Here is a 13,205-nt window from a genome sequence, read left to right on the forward strand (position 1 = left end):
ATCTTGAGGAAGGATCATTTACTTTGATTCCTCAAAGTGCTTATTTATGATACAATATTATAGGACTTTAAAGGGCCAGAGAAGAAGGGCTAAGGAAATGTTACAGAGTGAAATAAACTAAGGAGACACAACTGAGTGCCATGTGTGATTCTGAAATAAATTATTTCACTATATGAGACATTTCTGGGACAACTGAGAAACTTAAATGGGTTCTGAGTATTAGATGATAGTGATGTATCAATGTTAATTTCCTAACCTTGATGCTAGTGTTGTAGTTATACGGATGAATATCCTTGTTTGTAGGTGATCCAACGAAAGAAACGTGAGACATCAGATCAGAAATTACTCTCCAGTGTTTCAAGAAAAAAAAAAAAGTCTTTGTCTGTGCTTCCAGCTTTTCTGTAAATATGTGACTGTTCGATCTTTAAAAAACAAAATGAAACAAATTCACTCATGGGAAAGCAAAATGTCCATGCATATGCTAACTAAGAAATGTTTTATTTAAAAACATAAAGACATAGTTTTATTTGGGACAATGGATAACAATTTCTACCAAATCCACATGAAAACTTTTTTTTAAGGGGAAAGCATGAACGCAGTCCCCCACTATCACAAATTATGCAGTTAAGTTTCCCACATTTGGGGAAATCACAGGGGTCAGCACATCCGGTGTGCAATGGATGAGCCTCGCCCTGGGAAAACCACCTTCCTGATCATGGTTTTAATACTTTTTATGGAAGAAGGTAAGGGTATAAACATACACACATACAATTTTGGCACTATGACCTCTAGAGAATATCTTATTAAATTTTGAGTTTAAAAGGAGTATTTCTTATCTATTTGGCCATGTGAGCTGATCCATTAAATTATTTTGAAATAGCTTCAACTCTTTTCCTTATTAAATGTAATTCATGCTTAATGTAGAAATTTAAAATCACACATTTATATCTCCAAATGGAAATGGTTACTGTTAATGTTAGAAATATAATCTTCTTGTTTTTGCAATAGAATCTTAAAGATACTTTCTGTAATGCATTTATTTTTACTCAATATATTATTTTATTAATATCATTTACTCTCACATTTTATGTCTGCAGATTGTCATTAAGTGGATGTATTAAGAGCTATTCAAATCTCACCTTTTCTTGGTTAATAGCACCCTATTATTAAACATGTATTTGTTTCTAACTTTTCACTATAACAATAATGCTACCATCATATACCCATGATGCAGTTAAACATCCATGCTCTCTGTATTACCACCTCCTATTACTGAAGGACTGGAAGTGAAGGAGGAAGTAACTAGTAAGTAGCCATATGTCAGACCCAAAAATGGGTCTTGCTTCTTCTCTTAAAGAACAATCAGTGTATGCAAACAGAGGGACCGAAAGAACTGAGATGCTATTTCTTCTTTCTTCCAGCAGTGCTTGCTTGAGAGGTCTGCAATTGACATGACAGCAGTGAGTGAGCTGTACATTAGGTTTCCCAGAGCTTCCTTTTTCCATGAGACAATTATACTCATTAGGTATTTAAAGAAGATATCAGACAAAAGTTTTGATATGGTCTGGATCTGTGTCCCCACTCGAATCTTGTATTAAATTGTAATCCCCAGTGTTGGAGGTGGAACCTGGTGGGAGGTGATTGGATCATGGGGGTGGTTTCTCATTCATGGTTTAGTACCATCACCTTGGTACTGTCCTTGCAATAGTGATGGAATTCTCATGAGATCTAGTCATTTAAAAGTGTGTGGCACCCGCCCCCCTTCTCTCCTGCTCCTGCTCTGGCCATGTGACATGCCTACTCTCCACTTCACCTTCTGCCATGATTGTAAATTTCCTGAGGCCTCCTCAAGAGCCAAGCATATGCCAGCATCATGCTTCTTGCACAGCCTGCAGAAAATGAGCCAATTAAATCTCTTTTCTTTTTAAATTACTCAGTTGTAGATATGTCTTTATAGCAATGCAAGAATGGACTAATACAGGTTTAATTGATCTCTAACTTAAAGTGAGTATAATTAAAACTTTTCAATAAAGTATGTCTTAAATATAAATCAATGTTTATTTGAATTATAAATCACACATAGTCTGGGCTGGTCAGTAGTTCCAGAGACACAGGTGAAGATTGAAGATTTGCTCTAAGAGCAGTTAGCCTTCCACAAGGAAATATTTATTTCCCAATAATCCTGAGAGCAATCTGGCAGGAAATAATGGATGCTCAATTCCTCTCCTGAAATCAGCTCACAGTACTGGTTGAATTTATGATGGCTAACCATCATCCCTTGTTCCACCATTCCCTACAAAGGACAGCACAGCATCTTAATATATTATGATGATGCTGTTATTAAAACAATAAAAAATCTTTCTGAGGTTTAGAAAATTAAAAAGACTAAATGTGGCTCACATTTTTTTACTCTGATAATATCTTTGTGGGTAGATTTTTAAATTTCATAGTGAATTTTGTATACAAATCAAAACTATCAAGTATTAGAAAATCTATTAGGAAAAAAATTATTTTATGAGCCTCGCCTCATTCTGTAAAAATCTACATATCTGAGGTTTTAGACAAGCCCAAATTTTAGTTGACAAGAGTTTAGATCATGTCTTAGAGAAGAATTCAAAAAACAGTATGATTATATCCATAAAACGAAAATGATAATAGTTATCTCATGGACATAAAGCATTTAGCACAGTTCCTGATATGGTAGGAAGCACTCAATAAAAGTAACTATTATTATCTGTCATTTACTTTCTTTCTAGAGCCAATAGCTTTAATAGTTATATTAAAAGTAACATTGGCCAGGCGCTGTAGCTCACACCTATAATCCCAGCACTTTGGAAGGCTGAGGCAGGCGGTTCACTTGAGGATAGGAGTTCAAGACCAGTGTGGCCAACATGGCAAAATCCCATCTCTACTAAAAATACAAAAATTAGTCGGGTATGGTGGCAGATGCCTATAATCCCAGCTACTTGGGAGGTGGAGGCAGGGGAATGACTTGAACCTGGGAGGTGGAGGTTGCAGTGAGCCATGATCACGCCACTGCAGCCTGGGTGATAGAGTGAGACTCCGTCAAAAAAAAAAAGAAAGAAAGAAAGAAAGAAAGAAAGAGAGAGAGAGAGAGAGAGAGAGAGAGAAAGAAAGAAAGAAAGAAAGAAAGAAAGAAAGAAAGAAAGAAAGAAAGAAAGAAAGAAAGAAAGAAAGAAAGAAAGAAAGAAAAGAAAAGAAAAGAAAAGAAAAGAAAAAAGAAAAAAAGTGACATTGATGATCATCATATTCAGGTGACAGCTTAGAGATTGGGTCTTATCGGTATCATGATTCTTAATTTGTCATTCAGTTTAACTGGGATTTAGGTGACCTGGGAAATTGCTTCTGTAGTCAGGTCCAGATCACACAAAACATAAGAGATTATACCCTCAGTTTAATCAGTTGTAAACTTCAGTTGGTCTGAACAAAACTGAACAAATAAGTCAACCACTATTAATAAAGAACTTAAGTTGAGTTAAAGAAAGTAATTAAACATCAACATTATGCAGAATCTTTTCGGGAATATTTCGTAAAATGGTGCTCAATTATTCTACATGCATATTTTACATACCTATTTATAACTCTCCTTTTAAAGTTAAGCTATTGCTCCAATGCACTTATGAAAAATATCTGGAATTTAGCTAAGGACTTTATATAATGAAGATTCTGGCCTTTTCTTAGTATATTGAGCACCCTTTACAACCCTTGTACTCACACCATGTTCTCCCTGTTTCTGAGCATAGTAGACACTATTCCTCCTTACAGCACCAAATTCCAAAATAGAAAAACAAATGTTAAAACCTAGGAAGAGTCATGACAGACAATCTTCCTGCTCCCTAGTGTTTGGTTTGATCTCCTCATTGAATATCAATTTGTTCTTGGAACTCTGCTCTGTTATACAACAATATGGAAGAAATGTTGGGTCCTTCCTCCAAGGTGGATATTTCCTGGAGAATGATTGGAGTTACCAGTTTTAATTGGAAATTGATAATACATCTTGAGTTTGAAGGTTAATTATTGGTTAAAAAATTATCCCTGTGAATATACCTTTTTCTACAACATTAATAAAAGTGCCTTGATTTTGTGTAGCTTTCATGTATATTAACGTTGAAAGACGCTCTAAGACTGGCTGAAGCAGAAGAAATAACAGAAGAAGGGTTCTTGCATGATCTCATTTATATGTGGAATCTAATAAAGTTAAATCATGGAAATAGAGAGTAAAATGATGGTTACCAGAGACTTGGAGTGGGGGAGAGGAAAGGAATGGGGAGTTGTTGATTAAAGGGTACAAAAGTTCAGGTAGACAAGAAGAGTAAGTTTTGAGATGTATGTCACAGCAGAATGACTACAATCAATAATAAGGCATTACATAGTTCAAAATAAGAGAGTAAATTTCAAATGTCTCACTATACAAAATGATAGGTGATAAATATTAATTAGCCCGATTTAATCATGCCACAATGTATACATGTATCAAAACATCACGTTATACTCCAAAAACGTATGTAATTATAATTTGTCCACCAAAAATTATATTAATAATTTAAAAATGTTTTAATATCTAAAAAAATAAGGAGAAAGAAAAAAATTCTGAATAAAACGTAAATAAGAGATAATAAAGAATAAGCTCAGGAAAGCATAGGAAGTTGAATACAAGGCCTAATGGAAAGGGTCCTCGTGTGATGCAGAGGGACAAAATTTGTACATATCCAAGCCTGAACCCAGAGGAAAAGGGAAGAGGGGGAAACAATTCCCATAAGTCACAGTATGATTATGTCAAGGAGGCTACAAAAGATAATAGGAAACAAGGATATGAGAATATAATTGGCTAGACTGTTTAAAGAAAAGAGGTCTACAAATGGACAATGTGAAAAATCCGTTGAATAATGTACTGTTTGTTAGATTTCTGGGTCTGACAATCATCAAACAGAAGTTGAAACTAGAGCGCCGTTGTTGGTATTATTTACACTTACATTGTAATTAACATAATTAAATATGATGCTTGGACTCACTCCTCTTTACCTGTGGGTATGAGAGAAGTAAAGAGATTTCATTCGCTTGAGCCCAATGTATGAAAACGAAAGGACAACTTATGTGATACAGCACTACTACTCATCTCAGCACATTCTTTGCAGGATCAAACAGCAAAAGATAATCTAGGTGATCAGCTTGGCTTAAAATGCTTCATGCTTAGCTTTACTCGGGGTAATGTTTCAGGAGTGGCTTCTTCCAAAAAAGTGCTTCCCCAGGAGAAAGAAGAAAAATGTTAGCACACAAGATCTTGAGTGAGATTTCACTCAAATTGCTGCTCCCTACCCATTCACAAAATGACCCTGCTGTCAGTGCAGTGAGAAGCAGCTGAGAATCATTTACCACCTTCAATGGACACCACATAGGACACATTCACCCCAGACACCACTCTATAACTGGAGCTTAGGTTAGCACCAGCCTCTCTCCACACCCTGGAGTAACAGGCAGGATTGATGGGTAGTGAGCTGCCGAAAAGCCCAACATCTGGTGGTGCTAGAGGCATGAGGATACAGAGAAATCATACAACAGTTATAACAGCTCTTATACAACAGGTATCTTGGGAAATAAAGTAAGACAGGTGGTGTTCTGGATTCTAGGAAGATATGTGCCACAGCATTGTGACTTGTCTATGAATTCATACATCTGAATTAATAAGCTGTATGACCTTGAGAAAGTTAAACTTTCTAGGTCTCAACTTCATCATCTTTCCTAAAAAGAGGTTAGAGTCAATTATCTTTTAGCATCTACCAGTATCTACAAATACTATGGTAAATCAATTTTTTTTCAGAGTATTTCATGCCCAAAACAGTTTAATGAGCCTGAGTAATTTTATTCTAGGTAATGATCCATGGCAAAGAGTTGTTTGGTGCAATTAGCCATTTCTTCCACCTGCTCCTTGGTCCCTCACCCTCATGATCTAGTCATAAATGTGTCAATTTTGGCTATCAGTTTGTTTTAATAATACAAAAGTAAGGAAACAAGTTGCTATCAAGATGTACTTGACACTTAAGGACTATGCAGCCTTGTTTTAACAATCCTATTCTAACAAGGTCCCTCCTAGGAAATCCTATCAAGCAACTGAGAAACAAGTATATTGGCTGTTTTTTTCATGTAACAGTCTCTAGGTCTGCCAAATTTTTACAAGTCAATAGATTTGAGAACAATAGGAGGAAGAACAAACAATGTACTCTCAAAAGCACTGCATGTGTTTAGATTTTTTTATTTCTCAAAATGGAAATATTCTTATTTTTCTTCTGATTATAAGGATTTTTGCCACATATTGTTGCTTTTCTGGAAACCTTTGCAGTTGGTTTTCCCACCAGCAACATAGAGTGTTAATTTCCTCATACCCTTATCATACTGGGTATTGAATTTTTTTGTCTTTGTCAATGTATTGGTCGAAATAATACATCTTCTTTTAATTTAATTTTTAATTATAAGTGATTATAAGTAAGATTAAGTAGTTTTTCACATATTTATTCCAAATTATTTATGTCATTTGTCAATTTTTCTATTGTGTCTCTTTTTCTATTTTCATTTAAAAGAGTCTTGGCCTGGAGTGGTGGCTCAGGTCTGTAATCCCAGCACTTTGGGAGGCCAAGGCCAGTGGATCACCTGGGGTCAGGAGTTCAAGACCAGCCAGGTCAACATGGTGAAACCCAATCTCTACTAATAATACAAAAATTAGCCTGGCGTGGTGGCATGCGCCTATAATCCCAGCTACTCAGTAGGCTGAGGCATGAGAATTGCTTGAACCCAGGAGGCAGAGGTTGCAGTGAGCCAAGATCGTACCACTACACTTCAGCCTGGGCCACAGAGTAAAACTGTATCTCAAAAACAAAACAAAACAAAAGTCTTATATTAAGGACATTTGTTCCTGATTATTTTGGTCACAAATTGTTGTTTGAATTTTAACTTTGCTCATGATGGTTATAAGGGGTTTTTTTTTCAGTGTAAAAGTTTTAATTCAGTTTTTATGGAATCAAATGTTTTAGTCTTATGTTTTACTGACTTTTCGTCTTACTTAGGAAAGCCTTCCCCACCTATATATGTTTGTAGTTTTTTTTGTTAGTATTTCACCTTCATTTTTTTAGACTTAAATTTCTGGTCCATCTAGAGCATATTTTAGTTAAGTTGTAACAGGAATTTAATTTCATATTTTTCCAGTTATTTCAACCCTGTTGATGGAATAATTCATATTTTCAGTATAGATTTGAAATCTCTTTTTTATAATACTACATTTTTATAGTATTAAAAATGTACACCAATTTTATAGGTATATACTTTCCTGAACCTTCTACTATTTTCCCTTGATCTCCTCATCTGATGTGAACTGATTCTGATACCACCTGCAAAGTGTTTTAATTAATATGGGTTCAAAATTCTTTTTTTTTTAAAGAGACTCAGCTGCACTCTATTGCCCAAGCTAGACTTGAACTCCTGGGCTCAATCGATACTCCCCCTTCAACCTCCACTGCTTCTGGTTCAAAATTCATTTTAATATGTGGTAAGGCAATTCTCCAACATGTGCTTCAAAAATTTTCTGGCTACGACCTAGGTTTATTGCCTCAGCAGCAGTTAGGCACTTGAAGTGGAGTGTTGAATATATGTAAGTATTTTTTCAAAGTGCACAAACTTATAAAAGTCCTAAAGCAAATACTTTTATAGGAAGCATTCATCATCTGTTTTTAAACATACTCTCAAGTAGTCACTGTTTAGAAAAAATACTCAGCAATGTGGTTTGAGGGTCAGGAATTTTCTAGCCCGCAAGAGGCTTCTTTGGTTGCCTCATTATGGCCACTAAAGATTTAACTATGATGAATATATATGTATATAGCAGACCTCTTCATCACATTATTTTTTAAAACATTAAAATTGTCATGTAAGTGAAAGAAAGCAACTCACTAATTCCCCACTATTGGTAGAGCTATGTAGACTTGTTGTAACAAGTCAGATGTTTGAGCTTTTCAATAACACTCATGTCTGATGCATTCCCTTAGACCTTGTTTATCAGGCCCTATCTTGTTTTCGGCCTCTACAGTTCCCTTTCCCACAGCAAGAGTCACTTTATACTGTCTCTGGACCAATCACTGACCATCCCAAACCAGGTGAGTGGTCCCATTTCTGTGGTCCCACTAAACCATTTACCCACTAGTCGCTTGGTGTTGAAATTGCCACTGTTTTGCCTGTAACTCCTGTTAGAGAGCAGAGATAATATAACATTCACCGTTGTATCCCAATCCCTAGCTCAGTGCCTGAACACATGAGTTTCAAAAAATAGTTGGTGAATGAGTACATTATTTTTACTAAATGTGAAGCAGGAGAGACACAAAGAACTCTAGCCCAGCACTAGGATTTAGCATCCTCTTAGTTGTTTTGACATTGTATGACAATGTTGGCATCTCACTCACAGTCTCTAGGACTGCTCCTCCTCCACAGCTATCCTGTTCCTGATTCCCACCTCCCTGCTCTCCCTCCTGCTCCTGCTGACAAGCTTGCCCAAATGTGGACTGACTCCCTGCCTGTGTCAGAATGCAGGCATCCTCTAACCGCCTGCCAGAATACCCCATAACCGCATGTTAGACCTTCAGATGCCAGCTGCTAGCTTGAACCACTCTACCATCTGATGGCATGCCATTTAGATCCTATGTTCTCTCAGTTCAGCATCAATCCAACCCCTCTTTTAGCTACAAAACATGAGCCTTGCCTGATTGAGTCCCAGGACATATTGTTTAAGATGAGCAGACTGAGTGGACCTCACTCTATAATCATGTACTTTCACACAGACCAAATCCTTCTAAATTCTCACACAATTAACAGTGAAAGCTCTGTTAAAATTCAGCTCCTATGAAAAAGTGTCTGGAAAGAGAAATTGAAATAATATAACCCAGATATAGTTCAAATGGGATGATTTTAATCTTTCACTAATACAATGTAGAAAAACAAGAGCTCTGTTTTTTCCCTAATCTTTCTCTCAAAAGGACAAAATTCTTCACTTTCTGAGAAACCACAGGCCACTTTCATCTGGTTTTCCCCCTTGTCCTCTTCTCTGAGCTCAGCATTTCACGTGCTCGTTTTGGTGAGATTCCATCACAATACATCACCAGGAACACATGTGTTCCACTGGGACTTTATTCCCTGGAAGATGTGAATGGTGATGTAAATAATGGCATCACTGGAATTTGGAAGAAGTGATGTGAGAAAGAAATAAGGTGAAATAAGGCAAAATAAAGCAATTATACTCAATATATCCTTTTGGAGCAATGTAGATAGTATTGATGGTAATAGGGAAATTCAATGGTATTCATCAGCTGGAACTGTCAGCAGAAACATTAATTAAAAGGCAGCTGTTGCTTTACCACTTGTAGAGGAGTGGAGCAATCCTAACTCCAAAATAGATTTCCAAGGATGGAAGTGTTTCCAGCTAATGAACTACAGCCTGGTTGTGGTTTTGGGTTAGTAGCTGCAATTAGACTTTTGTCAATAGTTATGTGTCTATGCCACTGTATTTTAAAGTAAGAATTCTAGTCTATTAATGGAAACATGTATGCATCATGCTCATTAGAGCTACTAAGTCCAGCTCCCACTTAGTTATGAATTGGTTATTCTGTGATACTCTAGTGAACATTTAAAACATTCGTTTATTTTTAATTAATATTGTTAGAAAAGCAATACATGACCATAAAGGTTTAGAGAAAACTGAGAAGCAGAGAAATAATCACCAATGGTCACTAATTGTTACTGCCATGTTTATCAAGGAAAAATTATGCTCACTTCAATCAATGGAAACTGGTCATTAATATTTACTTTATCAATTTCATGATATTTAATGAATTCAATTTAACAGTTATTGAGTACTTGTTTGGTGCAAGGTGATTCTAAAAACAGTGCCAAGTCATAACAGAATTTATTTATCACATTGAATTTTTGAATTTACATGTAAATATGTGTTATATGATAATTATAAGAATCTTTTCATTTTTTGTTTGCTTTCTATTGCTTAGAAAAACCTGTGCTACAGTATTTGTTATTGGTGATTTTCATCTTAGTAAGGTTCGTTTTACCAGACAACACACATAAATTTTTCTCTAGGTGTGAAAGAGCCTGTTCTATAGAATTTCAAACTTAAAGAATCAATCAGAAAATTAATTCCATACACGCTACCTAAAAATGTAGATTTTAAAAGTTCTTCAGAGTACATTAACACACTGACCTGTCAGTTTCACAGGACAGATCAACTTGTTTCCAGTGTACCGGCTGTATAGGAAAGCAAAGTGATTAATCCTTTCCTGTTGTTGCTGGTATTGTGAGAGAAGATAGGGGGAGGTCCAGAGAGAGGAATCCCAGGATAAATGGGGAACCCAGCCAAACTCACAAGACTAGGCGAAAAGTCAAGGATCCAAACAAGACAGTAGAATTTGTGTTCAGAATGTCTGGGGTAAAGTTCATGTGCCCAAAAGTAAGGCATAAAATATTATATTGGTCCCCAAGAGAAAGGAAAGACAGGAAATAAGAAACAAAGTCACTAGGGGAAATAGAGCATTATAACAAAATCTTGACAAGAATAGGTTGTCTCCAATTGGGCCACTCATTGGGAAAATAGAGGGAAAGGCAAGGACCCAATCTCTAGTCAAGCAGAAAGCCCAGTTAGCAGGAACTAAGGGCACCATAACCAGCTGCAACAAGACCCTTGATGCTGATATGAGGGAGCAGCTGCCATCCAACACCTTATATTTTCAGAGTGGGCTCCAGAATAGCAAAGTGATTAAGAGCTTACAAGCCCAGGCTGGGGAGTCCAATTGCCTGGACTCATCCCAGACTTGCCACCTGCTTGCTGGGGGCTGAGGGGAGGATGAACAATTCCCTCAGCCTCCTTATCTGTAAAATATATAGTATATGTGTATCTGCCTCATGAAACTGTTAGTGCCTAACATACAGAAAGCATTCATTAAATATTAGCTACTTTATTATGATTGTGTGATAGAAAAAAGTAATAGACTGGGGCTCAGGGGATTTAAGTTCTGGTCCTTGCTTTACTTCTTTTTCTACCTATGTGACTCTAGTACAAAACTGAGGTGCAGTCATAGAAATGGACCCAGAAAGTAATAAAAAATCCTTAAGTCAAGATCTTAAAAGTAAAGCCAGGCAACGATCCTGAGTTTCAGTTCTCTTAAGACAGGAACATAGCCACTGCAAGGTGTAGAAAGTACCCACTACCAAGGGTTGAGTAAGCACAGTTCCATACTCAATTCTACCTGCAGAGGGTTTCGTAACTTGAGCTGAGTTACTTCTCATTCCAGTACTATCTTCTTTAAAATGATGAGGTGGCACTCATCATTTTAAAGTACTATCTTTTAAAGTACTTTTAAAGTACTGTCTTTAAAATGATTGCAATAACTTGTTCTCAATATCAGATGCAAATTAAAATCACACAAAAGCTTACAAAATAGACCAATACTTGGGCACCCTCTCAGGCCAACTTAAATCAGAACTTCTGGGGACATAGGCTAGGTATCTGCATTTTTAAAGCACCCCAGGTGACCTTGATGCATGGAGAGTATTGAGAACCACAGTACTAGATAATCTGATGGTTTCAAGTGAGGTCAGAGGCTAGAGGTTTCCATTCCTTTTGGTTTCCTATAAGGTATAGCTGTTCCCAGGACCAAAGCCATGTAATCATTGACACTGTGGTACTCAAGGCCCTGTGCCTGCTCACAATTAGACTAGGGGCAGATGTGCAAAGAGAACTAGGAAATCTTACCGAAGTCTTAGATAATTCTTGAATGACTATGATAAGCTGTAAATATCTTAACAATTAGCTAAAGACTAATGTGGAAATTATTGCTGTCGTGTGCCAAAAGAAATTTAGAATAACTGAATGAGGGAAAGAAAATACTTCCAGAGGCCAACTAGTCAAACTCTTTGTCTCCAAAGAATAGAACACTAATACTCTTTTTCTGGGTGGGTGAAAAAAAAAATTACAATTCTTTTTCTCCTTTGACACTGTTACATCTTTTTATATAAAGACAGGAGAAGACAAAAGGAAAACTGAGTTTACTGCAAAGAAATCAAGAGATGTAATGTCAAGAAAGCAGACAGCCTTCGTGAAATGTAATACATCTCTGCCTTTACTTCTTTTTCATTGGCTTGGATTAAACAGGTCTGTGTCACACAGCAAACAGTATATTTGCTTCAGGAAGATGTTTAGCCTGTCAGGTGAGTAGCAGTACAAGTCCTGTGCTATTAACCAATAATGAATGTAGTGTGTTTGGGGAGGGGGTGAGCTAGTATAGTTGTGACAAGTTACTGTTTCAATTTATTAGAATAGAATTTCTCAGAAGGTAGAGATTTATTCCATTACATGTCATCCCATATAAAACATTCACCTTCCTGGGGTATTCAATCCCACTACCTGGGATATGTGATACTCTGGAAAAGTGGAGTCTTTATGGCCACTGGCATAAGAGAAAGCAAAGCCTTATCTGCTCCATCAAAATTTTATTAGAATTGCTCTCCTTTTACTTCAGACAATCTGAAAGTTAAATGCCAGAAATGCAAATAGAAACTCAAAAGTTTCAATTATTTCCAAATAGTCAGACATTTGGACATCATGCAGGCAAATAAAGATAAAAGAATTAAATAAAACATCCAATAAAATATGCCACTGATCTACAGTAGCAAACCAATGGCTTAAAAGTGTCAGATAATTTTTCTTAAACTATAGCAAGCTCTTTGTTTTGTCTTGTTTTTTTGTTTTTTTGTTTTTTTTTTTTTTTTTTTGAAGGAGCGTCATGCTGCCAGAATAACAACTCACTACCAAAACAAAGTCATTTGGAACCAATAACGAGCCTTTATGTGGAGCACTTTCTAGCCGCTTCCTCACTGCCTCCTGACCAAAACACACACACACACACACACACACACTCCACCAAAGGTTTCTTGAGGAAGTATTGCTACCAACAATGGAGATAAGTATTTCATAGAATTCCCTCTTGAACCCACTTCACAAACTAAATGTTTATGACCAAGGCAGAGACTGGCAGCACATTCAAAGTTTACAATAGAAGGTGTGGCTCTGAGTTGTCAATAGAAGCAACAGCAGACCAAAGCCCCAACAGTGTCAAAGGAGGTGGTACAAAATCAAATGCTCCATG

At 36.6% G+C, this 13,205-nt stretch overlaps 3 protein-coding genes and 1 non-coding gene across 10 annotated transcripts in view; all 4 read right to left on the reverse strand.

Moving 5' to 3' along the window:
- Positions 1-13,205, reverse strand: part of COL12A1 (collagen type XII alpha 1 chain) — a 1,021,934-nt gene that overhangs the window by 395,413 nt on the left and 613,316 nt on the right. The window lies entirely within an intron of this gene.
- Positions 1-13,205, reverse strand: part of LOC126952142 (cytochrome c oxidase subunit 7A2, mitochondrial) — a 1,153,643-nt gene that overhangs the window by 234,859 nt on the left and 905,579 nt on the right. The window lies entirely within an intron of this gene.
- FILIP1 (filamin A interacting protein 1) overlaps positions 1-13,205 on the reverse strand; it is a 200,570-nt gene that overhangs the window by 179,390 nt on the left and 7,975 nt on the right. The window lies entirely within an intron of this gene.
- LOC126954118 (U1 spliceosomal RNA) lies at positions 579-739 on the reverse strand. Its single transcript, XR_007725553.1, has one exon. It is a non-coding gene; the product is annotated as a U1 spliceosomal RNA (small nuclear RNA).

Source organism: Macaca thibetana, chromosome 4 (assembly GCF_024542745.1).
Source record: "Macaca thibetana thibetana isolate TM-01 chromosome 4, ASM2454274v1, whole genome shotgun sequence".
NCBI lineage: Eukaryota > Metazoa > Chordata > Mammalia > Primates > Cercopithecidae > Macaca > Macaca thibetana.